At 50.8% G+C, this 8,065-nt stretch overlaps 2 protein-coding genes across 4 annotated transcripts in view; both read right to left on the bottom strand.

Annotated features, from left to right (window-relative positions):
• Positions 1–3,094, bottom strand: part of PHLDB1 (pleckstrin homology-like domain, family B, member 1) — a 53,152-nt gene extending 50,058 nt beyond the window's left edge. For 2 of the 3 annotated variants that reach the window (XM_011926898.1, XM_011926900.1), the window contains exon 1: positions 1,828–1,944. The gene's annotated coding sequence lies outside the window, so the exon portion shown is untranslated. Of the gene's footprint in view, positions 1–1,827; positions 1,945–2,858 lie in introns of those variants that run through there. The other variant, XM_011926899.1, reaches the window with a different exon arrangement.
• Positions 3,095–6,323: 3,229 nt separating this feature from the next.
• The window catches only part of ARCN1 (archain 1), a 40,192-nt gene continuing 38,450 nt past the window's right edge, over positions 6,324–8,065 (bottom strand). The window contains exon 11 of the mRNA XM_011927041.1: positions 6,324–7,828. The gene's annotated coding sequence lies outside the window, so the exon portion shown is untranslated. The remainder of the gene's footprint in view (positions 7,829–8,065) is intronic.

The following is an 8,065-nucleotide window of genomic DNA, read 5'->3' as shown; positions in this document are numbered from 1 at the left end:
ACAAGAGGCCTTTCTTTGGCGGGGCAGGGAGAAGGAGCCGCTTGTTTGCGCCGCCGGGAAACGGGGCGGCCCCACAGACATCTCCCGTTCCTAGACTGGCAGCTGCGGGAAGGGCGGCTGAGTGTGTGTGAGGGGCCGCGTGTGTGAGCTGGGGCTGTGGTGTGAGCTGGGCTGTGTGTGTGACTGGGGCTGCATGTGTGAGGGGCTGTGTGTGAGGGGCTGTGTGATGGGCTGTGTGAGCTGGACTGTGTGTGTGACGGGCTGTGTGTGAGCTGGGCTGCGTGTGTGAGCTGGGCTGTGTATTGAGCTGAACTGTGTGTGTGACGGGCTGTGTGTGTGAGCTGGGCTGTGTGTGTAAGCTGCGCTGTGTGTGTGACGGGCTGCTTGTGTAAGCTGCGCTGTGTGTGTGTGACCAGCTGCTTGTGTGAGCTGGGCTGTGTGTGTGTGACGGGCAGCTTGTATGAGCTGGACTGTGTGACTGGGGCTGGGTGTGTGAGCTGGGCTGTGTGTGTAACTGGGGCTGTGTGTGTAAGCTGGGCTTCGTGTGTGAGCTGGGGCCTCGTGTGTGACTGGGGTGCGTGTGTGAGCTGGGTTGTGTGTGTGACTAGGGTGCGTGTGTGAGCTGGGCTGTGACTGGGGTGCATGTGTGAGCTGGGGTGCGTGTAAGCGGTGTTGCAGGTGTGAGGGGCTGCGTGAGGGCGGGGCGGTTTCCTGTGAGACGCAGCACATGGAGTGCGTGGGCAGGCCTCGGCGTGTGGGCGGGTCCGGGTGTGTCTGGGTGGCGTGACGCAGGGACGTAGGTATGCGAAGTGTCGCGGAGGCGTGCGTGTGTGCCGCGTGGGAGCTCGGCGTGGTGGGGCGCCTGCGTTTGCGTGTGGCGGCTGTGGGGTGAGCCCGCCGTCCAATGAGTCAGTCTCCAGAGGCTCCAGGACCGCTGAGCTAACGGCCCAGAATGCAGCCCCGCCCCGGAGCCGTGGGTCTCCGGCCGGGCTGTGCGGTCGCTGGGCCAAGTCCCCACTCCAGCCTGCCTCGGCGGAAGCGCCCGCGGGCGACTCGGCCACCCTGCGCCAGCGCCCCCACCCAGCCGCCCGCCCGCACTTTCCTATCCCGGGGGAGCTCTGATGACTTGGGTCAGCCTCCGCTCGGGGGAACTCTAGAGATTCCAGTCCGGACGGCGCGGCGTGGCAAGGCGCCCCAGGCTGCCTCCCCGGCCCCCGAGGACGGGGGGCCTTGGGGAGTACCTGGGAGGCCCCAGGCGGGCTTCCCATCTCCTGGACACCCCCAGGCATCTCTCCTAGACGCCCAAGACTCTGAGTCGGACTCCGAATCCCTTCCTGGTCCATCAAGGCGGCTGGCCTGGGGACAGGGGGAAGACGTCACAGGAGATACCCCCCTCCCCAAGGTCCTGCTGTGGGCGGACAGGGGGAGGTGTGGGGCGCTGGAGGACGAAAACCCGCGCGCGCGCTCGCCACCCAACACCCCGCGAGTGTCCGCCCGGCCGCCTGGGTGCCCGCGGGAGAGAGTCTGGATGGGGCCAGGATCAGCGTTTCTCCAAGGAGGGGAGAGCGCCACGGCCCCCTCTGGCGGTGGCGTTGGCAGCGGCCGAGGAAGGCAAAAGCAAGCGGCTCACAGGAAAACTCCCCACAATGCCCCTTTCGCCTCCACGCACTCACCTGGGGTGCCTTCACTCCCACACGGGTTTCTGTCGAGCTCCCTAGCCTAGAGCTGATCTCAGGGCTCTCGCCAGGCCCCAGGGACTTTCCCTTATCCAGTCCTAGCACCGCAGCGAATGGGACCCGCAAGTGTAGTGGGAGGGGGCGCTCTTACCTAGAGGCGGGGGGGGGTTGGACAGGGAGACACTGGTCCCTTAGCCCGGCTCGGCTCGGTCGCGGTGGCCTCAGGCTTAGGAGGACACTGTTGCCTTTCCCCGGGAGCCCGCTGAGTAGGAGGAGAGCGAGCCTGTCCCGCCCCGCTCCCGCCAGTCCCCGCCCCCGTCCCCCATCCCGTCCGCCTGGCCAGCCAAAGAAGACGCCCTTGTGGGGCTGGAGCCCAAGGTCCCCCCACCCACCCTTTCCCACAGCAGCACCTCCCCCAGCCTGCACAGCGCCCGCTTTGTTCATCTTTGCAGCTGGGCTCTCCACCACCACCACCACCACCACCACCACCACCACCACAGCCACCACCAAGACCACACACCCCCCTCTCGTCCCACCCTGCCCTCCCGACTCTCCTAGACCACCCTCCACTCCTAGGCTTTAACGCGCTTCTGAAAGGGTGTTTTTGACAATCCGTTTCCCCACCCCCAAACTCTCCCCTCTTTCTTTTTGCCTTGATGTCTGAAACCTCCACGGGCTCCTAGTGAACCTCCTAAATCGAAGCCCCTACAACATGCTCTCAATATCTCCAGAACATCTACTGAGGGTACGCAGGTCTTCTCCCTGTCACCCCCTCCCCTCACCCCATTCCAAGCCCCACCATGAAGAGCTGTAAATGGGATTGATAATCACGCACATCAGGCTTCACAGACTTTCTTAAGGATAGGCACAAGAAGACATGTTAAAGTACCATGCAAACTCCAAAGCACAGGAAAGCAGAATAGAATTATCATCTTGCACATCTTGCACCCATGGAGCTCCACACCCATCCACGCCGACAGACCTGCTGGTTACAGATTGAGATATGGAGGCAGGCTATAGACATACAGTTGAGCACACCAACCTGTAGTAGGAGTGGGAGTTAATAAGGAAGGGAAAAGGAGGCACTAAACACCTAAAAGCGGCCCCCAAATTGAGCTAGGTTGAAGTCATTCTCCATCTCAACCTCCACCCCGAAATCCAACGCTGACAGTGGATCCTTACCTTGCAAAGCCAGCTCTTGGCCCAGGAGACTGGCTGGGGAGACCCTAGGGAGCTGAACTCAGCTAGACTTCTGGACTTCTTTGACCTGCACTAGAGGGACCCTGGAGACTCTTCTTCACTGAAGGAAGGAGCAGAAAGCCTGTAAGTCTGGTCTAAATTCCAGCTGGGGTGGATAGCAAAAAATAATTTTTCCTCTTTGAGATGGACAAGTGCTGTTATGATTCAATGAGTTTAGTTAGTGCTGTCTCTCCCTAACCCAGGAACAGCAGGAGGCTGAACTACAGGAATCTCTGGTCACTCATTGACAGGGCTGGCCTTAGCAGGGGGCCCCCACGGCTGGAGACTGAAGCTGACCGGGGCCAAGCAGCAGACAAGGAGGGGGAGGGGAGAGGCCGCCCTTTGCTGCCACCTGCTATAGCTAATAGAGGTGGAACATTCAAGCTCCAGAATATGCTGTGGGTACCAGGAAGTCCTAGGATTTGAGGAGCGAGACTCTTAATTTTTCCTCTCTTCATATTGTTTGAAGTCATGAAAGTAATTCTGGTGAACCTTCATGAGGCAGATCACAAAGGTAATAGCCCATTCGGGTATGTAAAAAAACGAAGAAAGAAAAAACCCCAACTGTAGTATCCCATGTGCCAAGACCTAGCACTGAGGGCAGGGGTCCAGATTGCAGTACCTCAGAGACTTTTCACTTCATTCTGTTTCATGACCCCCAGCTCCTCTTTACTGTACTGGGCAGGAGAAATTTCAGGGAATAATCAAGCCTGCCATGGAGGCAGCAGATGCTGAGGCAGAGGGTCGAAACAGCACCCAGCTTCTCTCACTGTCCTCCCAACACAGGGACCAGCTAACCCCGTGATAAAGGCGCTGTGCAATGTGTCCTCTCTCCTGCTGTGTCAGGTCTCTATGTTCCCACAGTTAGAGCACTCAGGGGACTAAAGACCTACCGCCCCCACTCTTCATCCCCGCCCCACTCCACATCTGGAGCCCATCAAAAAACTCAGTGCTCTCTCATACTTACGCAAGAGGTCGAGCAGCTGGGAGCTCAGGAAAGGAGGAGTAGAGGGAAAGAAAGCAGAAAACAGCTTTCCAGGCTTGCTTCAGACTTTCCGAAATGGAAGCAGGGGGAGAGGGCAAAGCCTGGGTGTGGAAGGAAGGGTGGATTTTTCTAAAGCCCTCTGCATTGGCTATGAATCTCAGGAGTGGATTTCCATACTCCTGCTTTTGCCTTCGCACATTCCCCACTTTGTCCCACCTCTCAAATTGTACTCCCTCTAACCCCAGAGAGGTGATTATTGCTCATACAGCATGCAATCCTTGTAGATACACACCCTCTTCCAGAAAGCTATCCCTTTCTGGCCTCTGGATCCTGAAGTCACTATCATTGGTGTAGGCATGGTGGTAGCAATGACCCTGCAACAACTTGGGGAAAAGTTCAAAGCTGTCTTTTCAGCTTGTCTTAGAAACTGCAGTCTGCTTTTACCCAAAGCTAACACGCATCCAAGCTGAGTGGGAAATTTGGGGAGGACAGAAAACTGGTCTTGTGTACCTCCAAGGCTAAGGGCTTTCCTAATGAGCTGAAAAGAACAAGCATTCATTTGGGCAAAAGAATGGAAAACAAGACCTATTTTGATTTCTTTCATTGTCTTGAACTTCTAATGCTTCTTTCAAACAGCCCGTCCTGGTTTGGTAATCAATCTGATCACACAGAGTACACCTAGGGCAGCTTTCCAGAATTGGTTTAGACCCTAAATAACCACTTAGCCCCTACCCTAAGAACAGCAGGGCAAATAACTTTGGTGGCGGGGATGGGGTGGGAGAAGTGGCCCAAACTTCTGAAAACTGCCTAATAGCTTGACTTGTGATTGTGAGAGAGGGAAAACAGCCTGGTTTGGAAAGATAGTCTAATTTTCCTAAAGGCCTACCTTCGTATCAATCACCAACTCCCCAGGATAAGACGTTAAGACGTTTGTAGTGTTGCTGTCTGCCCTTGGGTAACACCAATGCACAGCAACCAACCTACTTGTGGATCTTCTAAGATGAGAGAATTTGGGGTGAGGGGGTTGTAATAAGACACGTGCATAGCAAAAGAAAATCATTTGTGAGATTTTGCTTGTGATTTCTCTAAAGCCTACAAGACGGTAGCCATATTCCCTACTCTCATATAGATCCATGTTTAGTACTAGCTGTAGTTAACACTTGTCTAACTTGGAAAAAAAAAAAAAAGGCTTTGCAAGCAGGTATAGTCATTGCTTCTAGTTAGACTTTAACCTTCTTGAGGATAACTTTTTCCATTTTTCTCCCATCTCCTTCCAATAAGCCCTGCCAGATGTGAAGTTTAATAAAAAGCTATTCCAGAGCAACCCTGTAAATCTCAGACCCTACCCAGTGTGAACAACTTTAAAACTGTTCACAATTTAAAAATTAATTGGAGGGCAAAGTTTCCCATCAGAGATAGATGCATGGGTTGACAAATTTGAAGCTACAGTGAGTAAAGGAATGACAGACCTTAATCATTTCATTCGAGTAAGGCTACAGTCTCACTCAGAGAGCTAAGCTACACTTGAGCAACATTAGACCAGATACTTTTTCACCAAGAAAAAATCAGAATCTTAGCTTTCAAAGTTAAAAATTTCTCATCCCAGATACTTATTAATAAGTGAGAATAATTTGCCTTCCAATGTTTTGACACTCAATAGTTTTCCAAGTTAAATTTTAAAAAAGCATAAGCAAACAGGCAGCTCTGGCCAGGTGCGGTGGCTCACGCCTGTAATCCCAGCACTTTGGGAGGCCGAGGCGGGGAGATCACAAGGTCAGGAGTTCAAGACCAGCTTGGCCAACATGGTGAAACCCTGTCTCTACTAAAATACAAAAAAAATTAGCCGGGCATGATGGCAGTTGCCTGTAATCCCAGCTACTTGGGAGGCTAAGGCAGGAGAATCGCTTGAAGCTGGGTGAAGGTGGTTGTTGCAGTGAGCCGAGATCACACCACTGCACTCCAGCCTGGGCAGCTGAGCCAGACTGTCTCAAAACAACAACAACAAAAAGTAAGTGGCTTTACCCAAGGGAATTATCAACAGTTCCCAAAAATTGTTCCCATTATCCCTCATCCCTGGAACACTTCTCATCACGGTCTAATGGGGAAGAGAAGACTCCAGGATTAAAGATGAAGCCTGACTTTTCTGACTCTCCAACTGCCATCTGACAAAATCAAGACTCCAATCCCCCAAAAAGCCAGAAGCAGCATCAGATTCAAAAGCTACACTGTCAGGAGTGCATGTATCAAATGTAGAAAAATACACAAGGAAGCACAATACATGTAATATGGAGAAAAGGCAATGAATACTCTCAGAGATTATTTTCTCTTAAAAAAAACATGTCATTAATTTTTAATCTTAGGTCCCATTACAGCATCCTGAATCAACAAGCAGATACCAAAGTGAGTCAAGAATCCAATAAACATCTCATTTTATAATGCTCTTTATTTGATTAAAGAATTTGCCTTCTTTGTATACACTGGAATGTTATATTCCCTATGTATTTTACAGGGTTACAAAATGTCTCTCATTTTAAATATTACCCCAAAAGTAATCTCAGAAAAAAACGGTTTTTTGAAATTAAACTTGACTTTTAAAAAATCATATGGACAAACAACTTTCAAACAAAACTGGATTAGTAGGATTTCTTGCCTACTTAACTACATGACAGACTTCTTGTCCCAGGCCCCTTTCTCAGATAAACCTCATGTGGAAACCAAGCTAGAGATAAGAATTCTTCCCTGATGCAGTTAGGGGAAAGGGAAAGGCTAGAAACTTCTTTGGCAAGCAATTCCATACACAGCCATTTATGTGCGAGTGCTCTGCTTCAAGTACAGTACACTCTTTGCAGGGAAGGCCAGATGTTGTTCAGAGTGGGAGTGGTACTTGTCAACCAGCTAAAAGCACAGAAGTCCATCTAGTCATCTGCCTCTTCCCACTGCCAGTGCCTGCAGCCTTGCAGCAACTTTTCACCACCCTATGGACTGGAATACTGAGTTAAAAGCCAAGACTGAGCTGGCTGACACTGTAGTCTCCATTGAAAAGGAAATGGATGAGATGGAACCGAGAAACCACCAGTACATGATGATACTCAAAAGGTTTAGAGGGAAGAGAAGGAAGGATTTCAGAGATGGGGACAGATAGACTGGTGGAAAATGTTGGGCTGACTGGAAGGAAATGGGGTATACATGAATAATCTGTACATACCAAAACAATCAGTTGCCTCATAAAATGCAAAAAATCGAATGGTGAAATGAAGCCTCCTTGACAGTTTAGGGCCAACAGGATTGGCACAGACTCCCTGAACCCACACCTTCAAAATCATAATCCTGTTTCTGTTCGAAAGGAGAGGACTGATGACAGAGAGTGCAGTCTAGAAGAGGGAGGTGGTGAAACTGAGGAATGTGAATGGATTACAAAGACTGTGGCTATTACGTTTTAGCTTAAGTACCCAAAATGTGGAGAACTGGAAATTTGGGTAGCAACAGCAGCAGACATGATTACATGTGGATGTGAAATCCCTAACTGGACAGACATAACCATTCTTTTAGGTATCTTGAAGAGGGACTGTGCCATTTGAAAGGTGTGTCTCAGCTATCTTTAATATTGACACAAGTGGGATTCACGGTACTGTTCTAAACTGGAAGGACAGGCCCTGAAAGGAAAACAACTTGGCAAAGAGATGAAGGAATGAATGGATATGGGAAATGGACAGAAGATGTCCTTATCTTTTAACTTCTAGACCCCACACCCCTCAAACAGTTCACCTGAATAGTCCAAAAATCAAGAATGGGTTAGATATACTTGTTGCAGGAGTGCCAAATAAATACAATGCCTATAAACAGATGATCCCAGTGCCTGACTGAATGTATAGAAAGAAAAACCTAAAGGTAAAGGGTATGAAAGATTAAAATCTTCTGCAGAGAAAACCTTTTTTTTTTTTTTTTGAGACAGTCTCGCTCTGTCGCCCAGGCTGAAGTGCAGTGGCCGGATTTCAGCTCACTGCAAGCTCCGCCTCTCAAGTTCACGCCATTCTCCTGCCTCAGCCTCCTGAGTAGCTGGGACTACAGGTGCCCACCACCTTGCCCGGCTAGTTTTTTGTATTTTTTAGTAGAGACGGGGTTTCACCGTGTTAGCCAGGATGGTCTCGATCTCCTGACCTCGTGA

Source organism: Colobus angolensis, unplaced genomic scaffold, assembly GCF_000951035.1.
Source record: "Colobus angolensis palliatus isolate OR3802 unplaced genomic scaffold, Cang.pa_1.0 Scaffold7, whole genome shotgun sequence".
Lineage (NCBI taxonomy): Eukaryota > Metazoa > Chordata > Mammalia > Primates > Cercopithecidae > Colobus > Colobus angolensis.
Note: the sequence above shows the minus strand (reverse complement) of the source record. Positions and strands in the feature narration are given on the sequence as shown.